Below are 21491 nucleotides of genomic sequence, written 5' to 3'. Positions count from 1 at the left end.
CGGTATAAGAAGCTGCATGAGAAGTGGGAAGAAGTCCAAAGTTCGAATTCCATCAGTCAATTCTGTCCTTCTATCTCGCGAGTGCAACTATACTCTAATAATTCTCCTACTACAATGGAGGATATCGACGGAGGAGAAATCGCAAGCGAACTAGACAGAGAAGAGGAAGAGAATTAGAAATTTTAATGTGATGGGGGAAGAGAATGGGATGTATCAAAGTAGAGAGAGAAAGAAAATATTGTAACTGATTAGTGTATTTAGTGGCTTAGGGCCAGGAGGTAACCAAATTTAAATATTTTGCTATAAACCTTAAAAGGTATCTATAGAATATAATTTTTTTTAAATGGTATTTATTTAAAATAAATAAGGTGTTAACCTTTGCTATATGATGTAAAAATTCCATTGAAATATGGGCTTTAAAATTAAAAAGTAGGGAGCCCAATTGTTCTAATGTGAAATTTTCCCTTAAAAAAATGTTGATAAGCTCTTTTTCTGTGAAAATAACTTAAATGACCTTATAACTATTTACACTTATAAGGGCGTAATTTCTTCAAAACTTAAGATTCCAGATCGATTCAAATGCAAAAATATTCTATTCGTCATTTTATTTTAAATACAATTGTAAGCATATAATTATAAGTTATAATAATTAATAAATTGACAAAAGTTTCTCTATAAAAAATAAACTTAAATAGGACAAAATATTTGAAGAGCAACAAACACTATCTTCATCACCACAATACTTACAAAGCAATATACCAAAAATTTGATGTCCTCATTTATTCATATAATTCAAAGATTAATACACAATCACATAGATACAAATATGCAAAGGAATAGAGAACTTGCTTATCTTAAATAGTCAATGAGAATTCAAGACCTGAAGAGGCAGGGGTTTAGGTTGAAACAATGCTTGAGGCAGTGAGTATCAATGTAAGAGTTTTGTTCTAAAAAAGAATATTGTAAGTTTTGTTCTAAAAAAAATATTTTAAGTTTTGTTCTAAAACAGAATATTTTAAGGATAAAATAAAATCTTTGTCAAACTTAAAGTGTTTATAAGCTAAAAATTCATAAGCTGGGGATGACCAGCTTATGGCTTTTGACTTATTTTTGACTTATAAATACGTAGCTTATAAACACTTTTAACTTTATCAAATGCGTAGATAATCGGAAAGTGCTTATAAGCTTAATCAAAGACCCTCTTAGTTTAATATGCAGGTTTGACGGTTTGAAGGAATTATTACTGGCCGTGTTCCATTTATGCATTTACTTTCTGTTTTAGTCTTCTAAAAAGAAATGTCACTTTGTTTCTATTCGAATAAGTTTTAAATTTCATTATTTTCATTTTATTCTTAATGGTATGGTTTGAAATATGAATGGCATGGCAGTTTAAAATTACTAAAGTCAAAAGGTTTTTCTTTAATACAATAAGCACGTTTTTAGTTCAAGATGCTACGCTTCTAAAAGGGTAATATATTTTAGGCTAAATTTGACAAGGTTAGCGCGCAACGAGTCGATAATAATAGCAGGATTAGTCAGTTTTGAGCTATATAATTAAGAAAATAATTACTGTCATGAAAATTCAAATAATTAAATTCCATTGTGAAATTCCGTCACACCTATGAAATTGAAACTCTGTGTAATGGTGCCATGACAGTCGCTGTTTTCTTATTACGGGAGCTCCCTAACAAAACAAATGGAAAAATGACACTGTATAACTATTGTAAAAATAATAGTCGAATATATATATATATATATATATATATATATATATTATAAACACATGAATACAATGTCGGTTTACAAAAATAACCTTATAATATTAAGTATAATAACTCATAATAAAAGGACATAACCGAAATTCTACATATTAGCCTTATAATCCTATTAGTTTTAACACATAATACTGCACGTTAAGAATCCTACATGATAAGGTTCCAACTCAATATTTACGAATACAATATCGGTGAACCAAAATATCCTTAAGATATCTTTCGCTAAATAACTCTACGTTAGATAAAATGTCAAAAGTTAAAATTTTAGAATTTAAAATTAAGTGAGATTTCAAGTCTAAAATAAAGTGTGGTTGGGGAATTATCGTTTGCACAGGATATCGTTCGCTAATGTCTCAACTTGAATAGGAGTTCATATCGTTATCTTTTATTCTTTTTCTATATTTTATAAAACACTATTCCCATAAACTCTTCAAAATATCCAGATGCAGAAAGCATATAATTACTTTTTGGCATAAATATATAATACTACATGTTAGTAGGTAAACACAATACCTTTAGGAACACGTTAAATTCCTATTAGTATAATTACTTTCGCGATTGAGACATATTTTTAGCCGTGTAATCCTATTACATTTAAGATATACTTATAGACAATAAATTTGCATCTAAAAAATAAAATCAAGACCGAAAAGTATTGCAACAATCATAGTATTTTATTTCGAATATTTGAGTGTTACAATCTCTATGAATCCTCTGATTCTTCTTTTCAATAGTAAAAAAATTCAAGGGCCTTTGAGCTTGATCTTGAATCTATATTTGTCGTCACGAACGATGATCTTGAACTCAACTAGCACGAACTTTGATTTGAACTCGCACTCTTTGAACCTTGATTTGTTCTTCGTTCGTGAGCTTGAACTTGATTTGTTCTTCGTTCTTGAGCTTGAACTTGATTGCTTGAAGCTTGAAACTTGTGGAGAAATTTGCAGTGTTTGATCCAGGAGCTCTTTCTTGCTTCTTGTTATAACTTCTGGTGTCTTTTCTGGGTTATGAAGACCCCTATTTATAGTTGTGGAAGGGAGGAGTTATGATAAGAACAAACTCTTTCCGACCAATCAAATTGAAGTGTGACATGGCCGCATTTGACTAGCCAGAACATGTCACTTGTACATGTGGCGTGATTTCATTGGTCTTTTAGTGTGACTTGACATACCTTGTCATTTTGACACGTGGCATGACCCTATTGGCTTTTCCGTTTGACTTAGCGGCCCACATCATTTGGCATGTGGCACCAAACTGGGCCTCTAGGAAGATGACATCTTGGGCTTAATGAAGTGGGCTCATCACTTTAGCCCAATGAATTAAGACTTATTTATTTAATCCATATATATTGGACTTATATAATTAATTTAATTATATTAGCCCATAATATTTATTTGAACCAGTATATTTAAAATATAGTCTAAATTATTTTCTAAATTTAAATTTAATAAATTTTACATGTCTACAAATACCCCTACTTAAAAGACTTGTCACGGTATATATTTTGTTTATCAAAGACAAGGCTAGAAGTGTCAACTCATATAAAGATTAGCTTTGAATTTGCATGCTTCTCACGTGAGGCAAATGCCACTACTTTTTGAATTCATAAATTGTCATATCTGTCATGACATGGACAATCACTAATCACATTACTTTCTCCACTTATTTTGCCCAATCGTGTTCTTTAACAGGGAATATTTTCCCTCTTTTTTACGCAGATCCTTGGACATCCCAAGTTGGATACATTCGGGTAATTATTTGGAATCGAAATGCTTCAGGAAGCATATTTGACTTCAAATTTGATACCTAGTGCCATTCCCTGTACATATAGGGAAGGAGTGGTTTTTTGCCGCCTATACACATGATCCCACATCGGTAGACACACAAGTCGTCCTTTACACACCTATATAAACCCCATGCTCATGTGATTGTTGAGCATCAATTCGCAGTTTTCGTTTTCGTAAGGCACTTAAGTTTAGTTTTGTAGACTCAGAAGCATCAATGCGAAGGTAATTTCATCTTCTTTTCTTGTGCTCACACTGACAATTTCAGATTGCGCGACTTCACCAAAACTTTTGTATCTTGGTATGGAAGCCTCTAGATCGGAAGATGTCTTACTTTCCATCAATCGAAATTTAAGAGCTATAGTCTCACAAATATCATGGGTTAAAGTCTCACTGAATTTGAAACGTTGTGCCAGGCAATCTTTTCCTTATACGTGTGTTTCCTTTTGATGCCTCTCTTCTCTTCCCTTTTTTTTTAAGGCAGAGGGCGTACTTGGAGACCAACAAACTCGAAGGTTTGGCGAACCTGAAGATATAGAGAATCCCTGGACTTCAATGCAAATACTTGACATCCTCCTAAAATTGGCCCATTGAAGATATCAATTTACCATGGAAGGTTGCCCCATTTAAATCAAACGAGATCAAAGTTCAACAAGAGGATGGCATTTCAGCTTGATCTTACATTCCTTCATACTTCATTCGAACAACAATTGGGGCAATATGTATCTTTTGAACTTATGCGGCTAAACTTAGAATGAACTCTAATCTGCCTACGTACCTCGACGAAGAGAATCAAGTCATATCGTAGTTCAGACTGGGTGATTTTTTTTATATGTCCTAACTTTTGCCTAGGCCTCCTCTTTCGGAGTTTTCAACCTAGCGGACTCTTTCTTTTATAGGGGACGTACACAGTTTAGACTCATGCGGTCTAGGAGTGTAGAAACATGCAGTTTAGGCTCATGTGTCAAGGAGCGTTGTAACTTCAAGGATAATACTTCTTCAATAACTTTCCCTTGATAGGGCCGATTCTCATGTCATCTGCATCAACCAGCTTGTAAGCCCTACTTGAGTAAGCTTCTTGTACGACATATGGCCCATCCCATTTTGAAGTGAACTTCCCTGCAGGTTTATGAGAAGTAATTATGGGTCTTCATACTGCAAGGACTTGATCTCCTACTTGAAAGGATCTCGGGCGAACTCTTTTATTGAAGGCGTGAGACAATCAAGCTTGATAACTTTCAAGACTCTATTGAGCTTCCAACCTCTTCTCATCAAGGAATTCCAACTTTGCTAATCGAAGTCGAGCATTTTCTTCATCAGTGATCCCTTCTTGAATAACCAGTCGTAATGAAGGTATTTGACGCTCAAGTGGCAAGACGACTTCGACTCCATAAACCAGTGAATAAGGAGTCACTTGTGTTGGCGTGCGGTGAGTCATCCTATATGCCCATAGAGCTTCTTCCATACAGTCATTCCAATCTCGTTTGGATTTGGAGATGACTTTCTTTAGCAAGTTGCATAGAGTTTTGTTGAACGCCTCAGCTAGACTATTGGCGGCAGCATTGTACATCGAAGAGTTACGTTGATTGTAGCCAAAGAGATCACAAATCTTGTTCACCAACCTATTATCGAATGACTTTCCATTATCCGTTGTTATGTAACAAGGAATGCCAAAGCGATAAATAATGTTTACTCAGATGAAATTTACAACATTTTCCTTCTTTACTTTCTTGAGAGCAACAACTTCAGCCCATTTTGAGAAGTAGTCGGTTGCAGCTAGGATGTATAGGTGCCCACCAGAGGACTTTGACAGTGGTCCAACAACATTCAATCCCCAAGCGTCAAACGGCCAGGATGCCACAGTCGGTGCAACACTTCAGGAGGTTGGTAAATAAAATTCGCATGGAATTGACAAGCCTTGCATCTTCGAGCGTAATCCAAGCAATCTTTTACCATCGTTGGCCAATAATATCCCATCCTTTTTATATGGAAGTGGAGCTTTGGTCCAAACTGGTGTGACCCATATACCCCAGAATGCGCTTCTTGCAAAGCTTGGAGTGCTTCATCTTACTCTAAGCATCGCAAGAGTACTCCCTCGAATGATCTTCTGTATAGGGTATCTTTGTAGTAAAGGAAGCGAGGTGCACGACGACGGATTTCAGTTCTTCTCCGTGGATTTTCTGGAAGTATCCCATAGCACAAGTAGTCGATAATGGGTTGTCGCCATTCTTCTTTCTTGACTTCAGAAACAGCGACAAGATGCTTGAGTTCATTTTCTTCAGCCTCATTTGGCAGCGGTACTACCCATTTTTGGCAGACAGTAACTTGCGCTTGATCATGTAGGGCTAATGACGAAGCTAGGGTGGCTAAAGCATCAGCCTTCTTATTTTCTTTCCTTGGCACATGCCAAATAGTCACATCACCGAGCCACCCTATTAACTTTTTAGCGTAATCATGATATGGACATAGTTCAGTCTTCTTAACCTCGTAACTACCTATAAGCTGATTGACCACTAAATGGGAGTCACCAAAGACTTGCAATTGCAATTGCTTCATATCAACGGCCATTTCAAGCCCAAATATTAATGCTTGATACTCATCAACATTGTTGGAACAGAGTTGTGTCAAGGTGAAGGAGTAGGGCAAGACTTTACCTTGGGAAGTGACAAATACTACGCCAGCACTAGCTCCTCCACGATGTGCAGCACTATCAACGTACATCTTCCATGGAGGATGAACTTCAACGACCATTGCATCCTTATCAGGTAGTTCGTCAGTTAACTCTCAGTCATCAGGTATCGGATGATTTGCCAAGAAGTCTATCAATGCTTGTCCTTTTACAGCCTTTTGAGGGATGTACAAAATCTCAAATTGTTGAAATTGGAGGTACCATCTTGCTAGTCGATCACTAAGAACAGGTTTTGACATCACAAACTTGATGGGATTTGCCTTAGAAACAAGGCGAACAACATGAGCCTGAAAGTAGTGCTTCAACTTTTGAAAGAAGACTAGCGTCAAACACAACTTTTCAATTGGTGAATAATTCAGCTCGCTCGGTGTCATTATCCTACTCAAGTAGTAAAGAGAGTTTTCTTTCCCTTTACTATTTTCTTGGGCCAACAGTGCTCCAATAGACTTTTCTTGTGCTGAAATGTGTAGTATCAATGGCTTTCCTGGTATATGGGCTGCTAAAACTGGAGACTTCATCAAGTAGGATTTAATGCTCTCAAAGGCATTACTGCACGCTTGGTCTTATTTGAAAGGGATACCTTTCTTCATAAGGTGATTGAATGGTTGACACCTCCCATCTAGGTTTGAGATGAATCTCCTAAGGTACGCTAACTTTCCTTGCAGACTTTTCAAATCATGGATATCCCGAGGCTCAGGCATTTTCAAAATGGCATCCACTTTCGCTTGATCAATTTCGATCCCTCGATGTCAGATAATGAAACCAAGGAACTTTCCAGAAGTAACTCCAAAGGCACATTTCAATAGATTCATCCTAAGTTGGTGTCACACCTCCTTTTTTCCTACACCCGAAGGTAGGGGTGTAAGTGAAATTTTTCCAATTAAAGGACAATCGAAACGGGATTCGTTTATTTAAAGATTCAGAGTCGCCACTTGGGATAATTTATGGTGTCCCAAGTCACCGGTTTGAGTCCCAAATCGAGGAAAAGATTGACTATGTATTGTAGCCTGCGAACCAGAAATCCGGGTAAGGAATTCTGTTAACCCGGGAGAAGGTGTTAGGCACTCCCGAATTCCGTGGTTCTAGCACGGTCGCTTAACAATTTATACTTGGCCTAATTATCTGACTTATTACACATTTTAAACTTATTGTGTATTTTTAGCTTTTATTAACGCTTTTAGCTTGATTATTTGTAATTATAGAATTGTCTTGAAATGAATCCCGCGTACGTATATTCATTTTATTTTTTGTATATAAGGAATCATGTCACGCGTACGTGTACATAATTAAATTAATAACATTTTTTATTATATAAAAAACGAATTTGGCCGAAGTTGCGCGTGCTTAAAACAAACTATGAACATTTGTCATTTTTTGTATGATTAAATGGTAGGCGGCGTGCCTCGGACTATATGAGATAATTTAATTTAATAACCTCTGCAAACCCATTTTTTATTGAGAAGATTTGCTCGAAGTTGCGCGAACGCATACTCCGATTTTTTCTTTCAAGAAATCGTAACCGTGTCACGCGGACATGTCCACAATCACGATAATATTTTAAACGGCCCTAAAGGTTTCTTTATGAATGTTTATTATTTTTATATCTACATTAATACGAGAGCCATGGGAATTCGCTGAATGGCGATGTGTGAATGACACGCCTCAAAACTATTCAACTAGAAGAATTAAGGAGATAATTAAAAATAATTTGAAATTAAAAATCACAACCACACCGCGAAAACAGTACCCGTGATTTAATTATGTGCCTAGAGCTTGATCACCATATTCATAAGTGGTTTGTTTTCTTCCTATGCTTGAGACCAATTGTATGTGTTTAAATCTTGCAAAATGGTTTACGTGTAAAGTTGAGAGAAATTTTAGCTGATATGCATACCATTTGTTTTATGAAATAACCGTCACTCCACCCGGAGCAAACTAAACTTTGTATATCCCTTGACATTATTTTTGTTATAAGAAATGGGCTAATTGCACTCCTAAGTTAAAATAGGCAATTTATCGTTAAGAAAGAAAACTAGTTTACAAATTGATTTGATAGACAAATTCACACTACATATACCACGAATACACAACTGAACCTTTCAGAATACTCAAATACTTTAAGCATAATGGATTATATCAATTTACCTCTAACTTATGGTTATCCCAATAGCTGTTTATCATACAAGATTACATACAAACAAGGACACTTATCTCAACTAGAATTAAAACAAAACTCCGATGTTTGACGAAATATACTATTGTGGTTCCTTGATATTTCCATACTACCATGCACTTAGCTAACAGGGCTTAAACACAAAATTTAACTAATGGTCAACATTCTACCAAGTTCCCCATCTCAGCAGTTCAAAAGCAGCTATAACCAGTGAGCTTTAGAAATAAGTAAAATTACTGTAGAGCTTACACTAACTTCAACAGAGGCAAGTTGACTAATAGCTCCCATGTTGAGCATATGATATGTTAATTAACTAAAAAAAATAAAACTGAAACTTAAACTAATAGATTTAAATGGGCAGAAAACATATTTGGAACTCCGGATTTCATTTCATGACGATATCGAAACCTTCTGTGAAATAAGTGTAAAAACATATACCTGAAAATGGGAGTAAAAAGGGGTAAGATTCAGCAGTAGCAACAGCAAGACCTAGCAGCAGAAATACACCAAGGAAAACCAATTTTTGAGCCAAATTCAAACCAGTAGAAAGATCAAATGATGATCAGTAATCAAAAATGCAGCCAACACTTGAACCAAACACTTGAAAACCGACAAGTTCAAATCATTTTTTAATATTTGATTATTTAGGAATTATTTCAGAAATGAAAAGCCTTAAGAATTTCAGAAATTTTAATGGAACAGTAATATTTTGTATTCTTTCCCGTATTTTCCTGAATGTTTTTTCTTGTCTTTTGCCAGTACCCCCTTTCTAACTCTTAAGCTCTATCTCTGTATCTTTTTTCTATCTCCCTCCCTCTCAGAATGTTCCCTGAGAATGTCCTAGCCTTTTGCAATGTTTTTTTTTTCAGAATGCTCCACTCTCTCTCTCTCTCTCTCTCTATCCCCTTTAGAATGTCCTGATTCTCCCCTCTTATACAGACCTGCCTTACCTTTCAAACCTACTGCCCGACCCCTTTTCACACTAAAAATCTGAATATTTCCACTTAAAACCCATTAAGGAAAATTTTTCCTTATTTTCAGCCCCCATTCCCTTTTGTTCCCCATTACCATATTAATTTAAAGACACTAATATCCCACTAACAAAACACTAACATTAAAATATTATCCTAACTGTTTCATTCCCAAATCACCCCTGAAACCCCTTAATATTACTGTCCCAATACGAACCATTCATCTGCATTAAAACCTTTAACTCTAAAATCTTGTTCAAACTAACAATTATCTAAAACTAATTATGATTAACAGCTATAGCCAATTCTCCTAACAACTGAATGACTAAGGTTGAGTTCCCATTGAATCCCATGGACTGAATTTAAATCACAACACAGAACTCAACAGAATCATTATAACTGAAACTGAAAATTGAAACAAAATGAACATGAATGCAGGTTCATTGTCAGCCTATTGACAATGCCCTGAAGCTAAGTGTCCACAGATCAAGCATACACAATAACCATTTGACGAACTTATTGGTCTACAAACAAGAACGAATTAATCGACGAAAACTAATTAACCGATTGTCTACAACAATTGACAGCAATTACTCAGAAAGAGATAATCAGGTCATTCAAGTAACAATGACAAGAACATGGATTTGTAATAAAGCTTAACTAATCGACGAAACTTATTTGAATTGATTATACAGCCTATAATTATACACAATAAAGAACAGAAACAAATTCGACCAAATAAAAAGGTCTGAGGGAGAAGAACAGAACAATCGACAAAAACTGAAAAATTAATATAACAATACTAAACACATAAACAGACACTTAAAACATCAGAAAATAGAATAAAAGAAAAAAGGAAAAATACCTTAAATGGAACAAAGAATAGACGAACTCGAATCGACTCGAATTTGAACTTTTTTGAGGTCAAACGGACCTTAATCGAGTGTTCTCAACTGAGAACACTTCGACTAAGGTCAGTTAAACACCTAAATCGCCTTAAACTTCGGACAGAAACCAGTTTTGGTTTTCTAGGGTTCTTACATTTCGATTCGGGGTTCGAGTGTTTCTAGCCAGATTCGAACCAAACCAACGGTGGTTTGGTCATGAGGGAGGTCAATGGGTGCCAGGGTGTGAGTTCAAGGTGGATTGGTGTAGGTCTAGGTTTTGCTCGAATCTTCGTTTGAAGATTCGAGAAGTTGTAGGTTGATTCGAGCAAAACGGGTAAGGGATTTGGATTGGGGGTGGTTAGGAGGTTCAGGGGTGTTATTTTGGTAGCCGACGGCATTGTTGCCGCCGGGTTTCAGGCGGAGGGATGCCATGGCGGCTAGGGTTTGGGAGAAGGGCTTCGTCTCTAAGAGACGATGATGAACAGGGGTTTGGACTGGGGGGACTGGGTATGAGGTTTCGTTTATATAGTGGGGGGTGGTTTGATCTTGGCCGTTCGATCAAGAGATATCGAGGGTCCGTATTAGTTCACTTAACTCAAACGGTGTCATTTGGAGTAGTACTGGGGCGATCCGGGTATTGGAGTGACGAGTCGGGGGTCGGGTTTGGTCAAGGCTTTGGGACCGTTTGATCAGTTGAGATCAACGGTCCAGATTGAGACGCTTGAAACGACGTCGTTTGGTTGAGTCGCAGGTGGACTAGATTTGGGGCTGGTATGGGCTGGTTTTTGGCCTGGTTTGGCTGTAAGGGTTTGGGCTTGGCCAAATTGGCCTAACTGAATTTAACTCTTCTTATTATTATATTTCAATTTTTTTTTCAACAATGAAACTAAAAATCCTAATTAAATTGTAAAGTTGGCAATTAACTAAAAATATTGACACTTAATAATAACTATTACACGAAATTAAACATCAATAATGATAAAAATTACACAATTCGGATACTAAATGCAAAAGATGCAAAGTAAATATTTTTTGTGACTTTCCCATTTTGTAAAACACCTAATTATTAATTAATTCCAAAAATATAAAAATCCAATCCTAAATGCAAATGCTATATTTTTTTTTGTATTTTTAATGCATTAATAAAATTAAACATGCACACAGATCTATGCAAACAAACAGGAAAATCGCACAATATTTCCTAAAAATAACACATAATTAAAGAAAAGACCTAATTTTGGGAATTATTTTGGAGTATTTCGTATGAGGCAAAAATCACGTGCTCACAGCTGCCCCTCTTTGTCCGGAAACACGAAGAGTTTTCGTGCAAAGATAAAGTGAGAGGATACGAGCAATTTTTGCCTATTTGAATACTCCGTGGGAAGCATTTTTTGAAAGATTTGACCGAACCTCTACTTCAAAGGTTTCCTACATATCCTTGGCTATAAAGGAATCAGGTCAATGTAGTTTGAGAAGTTTTGGTAGCTGGGATTACCATGGAACTGTGATTTTGTTGTTACTGCTGCTACTACTGCTTACTGACCTCCTTATTACACCATTGCTAGAAAGAAAACAAAATCTAGACTAAACTAATGATTATAGAATCTTATCTATCTTTGACTTGCTCTTGTAGTCTTCTTTCTGATTTCTGAAATGGGATTCGTGCTGGGGGTATTTTTGTTGTGACCCTCCGCATTACTGACTTCTGACTTGATCTTGACGTGCATTCCTCTGTTCTGCAGGCGGGCTCCTGACTTCATCAACTTCAAATATAATAGCCTCCGTTCTAACAGGCGGGCTCCTGACTTCAACAACTTCTTAAACATATAACACCTCTATTCTCCAGGCGGGTTCCTGAATATAACAAATTTGAATTGTATTCCCTTGTTCTCCAGGTGGGCTCCTGATTGCTGAAACTTGAATTGTATTCCCTTGTTCTCCAGGTGGGCTCCTGATTGCTGGAACTTGAATTATATTCCCTTGTTCTCCAGGTGGGCTCTTGATTTCAACAAAATAGATAAAAGCAAAGAAAAATTTCCGCCCCAGTTTGGTAGTTGGGATATATATGAGTGTAAACTAAATCATGTTACCAAACATCAGTAAGAACTTGACAGCGGAAACTTGAATTGTACTCCCTTGTTCTCCAGGTGGGCGCCTGATTGCTGAAACTTGAATTGTTGTTCCTTGTTCTTCAGGTGGACGCCTGATTACTGAATCTTTAACGGTTGTTCCTTGTTCTCCAGGTGGACGCCTGATTGTTGATACTTCGACTATTCTTCCTTGTTCTCCAGGTGGACGCCTGATTGTTGATACTTCAACTGTTGTTCCTTGTTCTCCAGGTGGACGCCTGATTGCTGATACTTCAACTGTTGTTCCTTGTTCTCCAGGTGGACGCCTGATTGCTGATACTTCAACTGTTGTTCCTTGTTCTCCAGGTGGACGCCTGATTGCTGATACTTCAACTGTTGTTCCTTGTTCTCCAGGTGGACGCTTGATTACTGAATCTTTAACGGTTGTTCCTTGTTCTCCAGGTGGATGCCTGATTACTGAATCTTTAACGGTTGTTCCTTGTTCTCCAGGTGGATGCCTGATTACTGATACTTCGACTATTGTTCCTTGTTCTCCAGGTGGACGCCTGATTGCTGATACTTCAACTGTTGTTCCTTGTTCTCCAGGTGGACGCCTGATTGCAACAAAATAGACAAAAGCAAAGAAAAATTTCTGCCCCAGTTTGGTAGTTGGGGATAGATGTGATTGTAAAACTAAATCGTATTACCAAATATTATCAAGAATTTGAAAGTTATGTCCTATTATCCAGGGGGGTCTTGACAACTCTTAACTAAACGACAATTTTAAATCTAAGCTATATCTTTTAAAGGCATGACTTTTGCTAAATCTTGTTATCTAAACCAGTTTTAAACTATGTCCCATTATACAGGAGGGTCCTGATAACTCTTACGCGAACTTTGAAGCCAACTTATATTCCCTTTGGTGCACATTTGTCCTACATTTACAACTTATGATTGTGTTAGGGTTTAACCTAGGTCCCATTTTCCAGGGGGGTCCTGAAGTTTCTAATTGAGTCTTGTCTTAAAAAAAAATTCAAACCAACTTATATTTTCACGAAGTAGAGCTTATGCCAGATCTTGTATTCATGAATGTTTTGAATTAAAGCTAAGTCCCATTTTCCAGGAGGGTCCTGAGAATTTATACGATCAAACCTGCATGGTACTTGCTTTCCTCACAGGGTGCTTCCTGAAACAAATGCCATCTTTTCCCCTGTTTTCAAATCAAAGAAAATCTTGTTAGTTTAAAACGTGGTAGTTAGTTGTGGCATTCTTGCTGGGGAGGGTTTTCTCTTTGCCCTGCTTTGCTTCATCAGACTGCCTTGAACCGGTCGAAAGGACTGTTTTGACCTCATGATTGATCCTTAACTGCAGGATCCCCAACTGTTGTTTTCACTTCTGACCCTTCTATTCGTAACCATACATCTCTCATGACATTACTGAACCATTTCACCGATTTAACTTTTGCTTACACCCTATGTCTCATTTTTCATCATATTATCTCCAGCATATCCTAGCCGTATTTTGCTTTGTGCAATTTTGAATCTTGGTAGTATACCTTGACATTCCTTATTATTTGTTGGAACAAGGCTAACCTCAGAAGAGCTTTAGGGGAGTAAAAATTAACAGCAATGAAATGCGACGATTTTGCGAATTAAGAATAAAGAAGAAAATCCAAATTTGGATGACTGTTAGAGATAGGAAAAAGGAACTTATCTGAGCGGAGTCACTGGCACCAATGATCATGGTATGCATTTTGGAGTGATCAGCCCAGTCTATTTAACCAATCTCCTTTCCAATTGTTTTACTTTGTTCTCCAAGATTCCCATAACCCAATTTTACCTTCTGTCAACTTACGGACCTTGTTCGATTTGCAGTGCCCTTACGGGTTTTCACCGACAAACCTCTCTCATTTGTTTTCTCAGCTTTCGTCATCTCATGGTGCCCATGAGGGTTTTCACCAATAAGACTCTCTCATTTTTTGATTTTTCTTGCTTAAACCAGAGTGTTGCCCCTGATATGAATTCTCTTTACATTGCTTGATTTGGCCTCTATCGAAGACTGATCGGAAGGTCTTTCTTTGGACCGTAATGTGGGCTTTTGGATGGGTTAGAAAGAAAGGGTATCACAAGCTCAAAACAATTTGACATGGGTTTAAAATTACAACTTTTGGAATCACATTTCTAATTACAAGTACAACTTCTGCCCCAGTTTCTTGCTTCAGGATCTTTTGATATTTTATTTTACTATGACCGAGCCGTGAGGCTACCTACGTATCCTTAACAGGAATCATGTCAAACGTAGTTCACACCTGAATTTCCTTGTTATACTTTCTCTTTTCACTTCTTTTCTTTTCTCTTTTTCTTTCTTTTCCTTTTCTTTTTGTTATTGATTCCAAAAGAGGGGTATGAAAGAAACAAATGCGGCTCAATAGGGGGAACAAAGGGTAAAGTGTTTAGATAGTAGAACAAATTACCTTCGTTATTCCAATCTTTGAAACAATACCAAGTACAAACAATCAACAATTATAACAAAGAAATCATACATAATATCTCTTGATTGCGTCGGAATTGATGGTCATGTCTATGCATTTTCCTTCGATATCTGTTAGACATAGAGCGCCATTGGATAATACTCTGGTCACAATGAATGGCCCTTGCCAATTCGGAGCGAATTTGCCTTTTGCTTCAACCTGATGTGGAAGAATACGTTTCAGCACTTGCTGACCCACTTCAAACTTTCGGGGACACACCATTTTGTTGTATGCTCTTGCTATTCTTCTTTGATATAACTGGCCATGACATACTGCTGCCAATCGTTTTTCATCAATCAAGTTCAGCTACTCCAAACGGGCTTTGACCCACTCATCATCATCAATCTTAGCCTCAGCGACAATCCGAAGGGAAGGGATTTCAACTTCTGCAAGTATTACTGCTTCAGTGCCATATACCAACAAATAAGGAGTTGTACCTACCGAAGTGGGAACAGTAGTGCGATATCCCAACAACGCAAATGGTAATTTTTCGTGCCATTGCCTCGAACCTTCTATCATTTTCCGAAGTATCTTCTTTATGTTTTTGTTGGCTGCCTCGACTGCTCCATTCGCCTTGGGCCGATATGGGGTAGAATTGCGATGTGTAATCTTAAACTGTTGACATACCTCTTCCATCAAGTTACTGTTAAGATTAGCACCATTATCTGTGATGATCACCTTTGGGATTCCGAATCGACAGATGATATTTGAGTGAACAAAATCGACCACTGCTTTCTTGGTTACCGATTTGAATGTTTTGGCCTCAACCCACTTGGTGAAATAATCAATGGCTACCAGAATGAACCTGTGCCCGTTGGATGCTGCTGGCTCAATTGGTCCAGTGACATCCATGCCCCAAGCAACGAAGGGCCATGGTGCCGACATCGTGTGTAATTCCGATGGTGGAGAATGAATCAAATCTCCGTGTATCTGGCACTGATGACATTTGCGCACAAAATTGATACAATCTCGCTCCATGGTAAGCCAATAATAGCCTGCTCGGAGAATTTTCTTTGCCAACACATATCCGCTCATATGTGGTCCGCAGACTCCCGAATGTACTTCGGACATGACAACCGTAGCTTGTCTAGCATCTATGCATCTTAAGAATCCAAGGTCTGGTGTTCTCTTATACAAAAGTCCTCCACTTAAGAAGAATCCATTTGCCAACCGTCTAATTGTTCTCTTTTGATCCCCTGTGGCTTGCACTGGATATATCCCCATTCTGATGTATTCCTTGATATCGTGGAACCATGGTTCACCATCAAGTTCTTCTTCAATCATGTTACAGTAAGCATGTTGATTTTGGACTTGAATATGCAGAGGATCGACATAAGCTTTGTCCGGATGGTGCAACATTGATGCCAGGGTAGCCAATGCATCAGCGACCTCATTATGGACCCTTGGAATATGCCTGAACTCCACTGATCGAAACCTTTGACAAAGATCATGTAAACATTGTCGGTACGGTATGAGCTTCAAGTCTCGCATTTTCCATTCTCCCTGAATTTGATGTACCAGAAGATCCGAGTCTCCTAAAACCAAGATTTCCTGGATATCCATGTCTGCAGCTAGCCTTAGACCTAAAATACAGGCTTCATACTCAGCCATATTGTTGGTGCAATAAAACCGAAGCTGAGCCGTAACAGGATAGTAATGCCTTGTTTCAGAAATAATCACAGCTCCTATCCTGACTCCTTTCATGTTGGCAGCCCCATCAAAAAAAAGTTTCCAGCCTGGTTTTTTAATTTGCTCCAGTTCATCAATATGCATCACTTCTTCATCGGGAAAATAAGATCTCAAAGGCTCGTAATCTTCATCAACCGGGTTTTCGGCCAAATGATCGGCCAATGCTTGGGCTTTCATCGTAGTCCGAGTTACATAGATGATGTCAAACTCTGTGAGCAATATCTGCCACTTTGCAAGTCTTCCTGTCAGCATGGGCTTTTGAAAGATATACTTCAACGGATCCAAACACGAAATGAGGTAGGTAGTGTAGTATGACAAATAATGTTTCAATTTCTGAGCCACCCAAGTTAGGGCGCAACATGTCCTTTCTAGATGAGTGTACTTAACCTCATAACGTGAACTTCTTGCTAAGATAGTAGATGGACTGTTCCTTTCTGTCGGTGATGTCATGCTGCCCCAGTATACAGCCAAATGAATTTTCTAAGACTGTTAAATAAAGAATCAAAGGTCTTCCTAGTTCTGGCATAACCAGCACGGGTGGGTTTGACAAGTATCCTTTTATCTTATCAAATGCTTCTTGACACTCATCAGTCCATTTGACTGCCGCATTCTTCTTTAACAATTTGAAAATAGGCTCACAAGTTGTCGTGAGCTGAGCAATAAACCTGCTGATGTAGTTCAACCTCCCTAACAGACTCATCACTTCAGTTTTGTTCCTCGGAGGTGGCAATTCTTGGATGGCTTTGATCTTTGATGGGTCCAACTCGATGCCTCGCCGGCTGACTATGAATCCCAATAGCTTTCCGGATGGAACACCAAATACGCACTTGGCAGGGTTAAGCTTGAGGTTGTACCTGCGAAGTCTTAGGAAGAATTTCCTCAAATCCCCAACGTGGTTGGCCTGATGCTTTGATTTTATGATCACATCATCCACGTATACCTCAATCTCCTTATGTATCATATCATGAAACACTGTAGTCATTGCTCTTATGTAAGTTGCCCCGGCGTTCTTCAAACCAAATGGCATTACCCGGTAGCAATAAGTTCCCCACGGCGTGATGAATGCCGTTTTTTCTGCATCTTCTTCATCCATTAGAATCTGATGATACCCAGCATAGCAATCCACAAAAGATCCTATCTCATGCTTGGCATAATTATCGATCAAAATATGGATATTGGGTAATGGGAAGTTATCCTTCGGACTTGCTTTGTTGAGATTGTGGTAATCGACGTATACTCTGATCTTGCCATCTTTCTTTGGCACAGGCACGACATTAGCCAACCAAACAGGATATCGAGTGACCCGAATGACCTTTGCATCCAACTGTTTGGTGATTTCTTCTTTAATTTTCACACTCATATCAGTTTTGAACTTCCTCAACTTTTGCTTGATGGGAGGAAATACTGGATCGGTGGGCAATTTGTGGACTACTAAATTAGTGCTCAAGCCCGGCATGTCGTCATATGACCATGCAAAAACATCTTTGAATTCGATGAGTGCTTTGATTAACTCTTCCTGGATCTTTGTCTCGAGGTGGACACTTATTTTAGTCTCTCGGATATTATCTGTGTCTCCTAAATTGACAGCTTCTGTATCATTCAGGTTGGGTTTGGGTTTTTCTTCGAAGTGAATTAAATCCTTACTAATCTCTTCGAAGGCCTCATCTTCATCGTATTCTGATTCGTAATCACAATCTACTTCTTGAACTATTATTTCAGAATCAGATTTATTTTTAAGACTGGGCTGAGGATTCCTTATGCATGTCATATCACTAGAGCCAGCGTAAAAAGAACTGTACAGAAAAGAAAAGAAAAACAAAAGAAAATCTATCAGGAATGATAAAGAAGGGGAAATTGCATTTCATTGAATGAAACAAGGTTTGCACACTTCAAACAGACTGAAAGATAAAAATCTGGATTACAACCCTGGAATAACCCAAACAAATTGAAGGAAAATCAAAATAAACTACCAAGACTCCTTTCGAATGGGGAGAGGAGTGGCTTTCCAATTATTAAGCTTTGTTTCTGGCCCAACGAATCGAATTTCCGCGTTGCTAGGACCTTCACCACTTTCCACCATGTTCACACTATCAAACAACTTTTCAAATCTTTCAATTAACTCCTCGTCAGGATTAATCATAGAATTAGGAATTGTTGTTACTGGGCGACTTCTGTTACCGGACTTGAAAAAAGATTTGGAAAGACATGGGACTAGCTTTGGAAGGACCCATGCCTTCTGTTTTAGCTTTCTGGCCATTCTTATGTCTGCGGCAGTAGGCTTGAATCCCAAACCAAATGTTCCCAAGTTTTTGGGAAGAGACACCGGTTGTATGATGCCTTGCAAAGATGAGCCCAAACCTTTACCGAGTACAAAACCATTCTTCAACATCTCATAGGTTACCATGACTGATGCGGCGGTTACCTTTGGATTTGGAATGTATTTCCCCTCCGGAACTTTCTCTACCAACATCGTGTCAGAAACCTGGTAGACCCACGGTCCCTGGTCATTTTTCACTTCAATGACTGGTACAATGGCATTGCTGTGAGCACATAAGCTGTCTTCCCCATGCACAACTATTTCTTGTCTATCCCATTCAAATTTGACTACCTGGTGTAGTGTTGATGGGACTTCTTTAGCGGAGTGGATCCATGGTCGACCCAACAGTAAATTATAGGAAACAGCTATATCCAGCACCTGAAACTCCATTGTGAACTCAACTGGCCCTATCGTCAGCTCCAGCACTATGTCCCCAACTGAATCTTTACTTCTGCCATCAAATCCCCGCACACAAATATTGTTCTTATGGATCCTCTCATCTTCTATTTTCAACTTGCTTAAAGTGGAGAGAGGACAGATGTTTGCGCTTGACCCGTTGTCAATCAATACCCGGGTCACCACAGAGTTTTCACATTTTAATGTGAGGTAAAGAGCTGTGTTGTGCTCAGTACCTTCTACAGGCAATTCATCATCATAAAATGTGACTCTGTTTGCTTCGAAAATTTTGTTGGCTATTTTTTCCAAGTGATTCACGAAGATCTTATCGGGAACGTGTGCCTCATTCAAGATCTTCATTAAAGCTTGACGGTGCTCGTCCGAATGGATCAGTAATGACAATAGTGAAATTTGAGCGGGCGTCTTTCTTAATTGTTCCACGATAGAGTAGTCATACAGCTTCATCTTCCTCAAGAATTCTTCTTCTTCTTCTTCAGTTACGGCTTTCTTCATTGGTGCTGGATTATTTTTAGCTATTCTTAACTCCTCGGGAGTAAAACACCTTCCCGAGCGAGTCAAACCCTATACTTCACAGATTTTTTCTTTGACTTCCTTCCCTTTGTGCATCACCGTTACCTGCTCGTAATTCCATGGAATAGCCTTGCTGTTGATTATTGGTAATTGGGTTACTGGCTTGATAATAACCCGATATGTGCGGGCTCCTTCCACGATTATGATGGGTTTGCTGGCCGCTCCCGGTACAATCACCCTTACCCCTTCCTGTTTCATTGCAACTTTGCTTAAAGACCCCTTCTCAATTGCCACAGATGGCTCAACACTTTTTTTTGCTCTGCTTGAGCACCAACTTCTCATCTGCTAATTGTTCATCTGTCTTGACTCCACTAGACCGAATCATCATGATGGTTTGTGATGGCTTCTTGGGTTCCCCCTCCGCATGCATTATTTCGATCATATTCGCCTCCTGATGGGCTGGCATCGGATTCCTTTTGATATTGGGTGCTTCGGGAGCTTGAACTTCAATTCTATTGGTATCAATCAGCTCCTGTATCGCACTTTTCAAGTGCTAGCACCTTTCTGTATCATGACACGGAGTACCAGAACAATATTCACAGCTGACAGTATAGTCAAGATTCTTTGGAGGAGGATTTGGCAGTTTAGACTGTATCGGCCTTAGCATATCTAGCTGTTTTAGCCTGTGGAACAGACTAGTGTAAGATTCTCCCAGTGGAGTAAATGTGTTCTTTTTCTGCAACCTTTCACCCTTGAGTGCTTGACTCGGCCTGAAATTTGGTCCGGGAGTGTTTTGGTAGGCTCGTGGATGTGGATAAGTATTTGGTAGGAAAGGAGCACGCCATTGAGCTTGGGCAGGAGGTTGGTTGTAGGCTTGTGCATGGTGGACGGAAAAATGAGGTTTTGGTGGGGGATAGTAGTGTTGGGGTGGATTATGGTGATAGGTTTATTGGTGGGGTCGAGGTTGATTGTAGTGGTAAGGTGAACCTCTGGATCCGGACCATGAATCAACCATTGTCGCTTCCTCTCTTTTCTTCTTCCCAATCCCTCCTATGCCGCCTTGAATAGCCTTAGTAGTTGCTTTGATATCCGAATAGCTCATGATTTTATTCGACTTGAGGCCTTTTTCTACCATGCCCCCCATCTTTACTACTTCGTTGAATGACTTTCCCACAACTGAGACCAAATGTCCATAGTAAGTAGGTTCCAAAGCCTGTAGGAAGTAATCTACTATCTCACTTTCCTTCATTGGGGGATCTACCCTTGCTGCTTGTTCCCTCCACCGAAAACCATATTCTCTAAAGCTTTCACTGTGCTTCTTCTCAAATTTAGTCAGGGATAGTCGATCTAGAATGATCTCAAGATTGTATTGGAAGTGACAAGCAAATGCTTGCGCCAGATCATCTCATGTGTACCATCTCCCATGGTCTTGGTGGGTATACCTTTCCAATGCTGATCCACTCAAACTCTGACTGAAGTAAGCCATTAACAATTCGTCTTTTCCTCCAGCTCCCCTCATCTTGCTGCAAAAACCCCTCAAGTGGGCTACTGGATCGCCGTGCCCGTTGTATAGATCGAACTTGGGCATCTTGAAACCGGCCGGTAATTGCACATTTGGGAACAAACATAGGTCCTTGTAGGCCACACTGACTTGCCCTCCTAACCCCCGCATGTCTCGGA

The 21491-nt window shown here is 38.7% G+C and overlaps 1 long non-coding RNA gene across 1 annotated transcript; it reads left to right on the top strand.

Annotated features, from left to right (window-relative positions):
- The first annotated feature begins 3652 nt into the window (after positions 1 to 3652).
- On the top strand, positions 3653 to 5271 carry LOC142180646 (uncharacterized). The gene is made up of 2 exons (XR_012709274.1): positions 3653 to 3784; positions 4044 to 5271. It is a non-coding gene; the product is annotated as an uncharacterized LOC142180646 (long non-coding RNA).
- Positions 5272 to 21491: the final 16220 nt, after the last annotated feature.

The sequence above is a fragment of the Nicotiana tabacum genome, chromosome 5 (assembly GCF_000715075.1).
Source record: "Nicotiana tabacum cultivar K326 chromosome 5, ASM71507v2, whole genome shotgun sequence".
Classification (NCBI taxonomy): domain Eukaryota; kingdom Viridiplantae; phylum Streptophyta; class Magnoliopsida; order Solanales; family Solanaceae; genus Nicotiana; species Nicotiana tabacum.
This window is presented reverse-complemented; position numbering and strand designations above follow the sequence as displayed.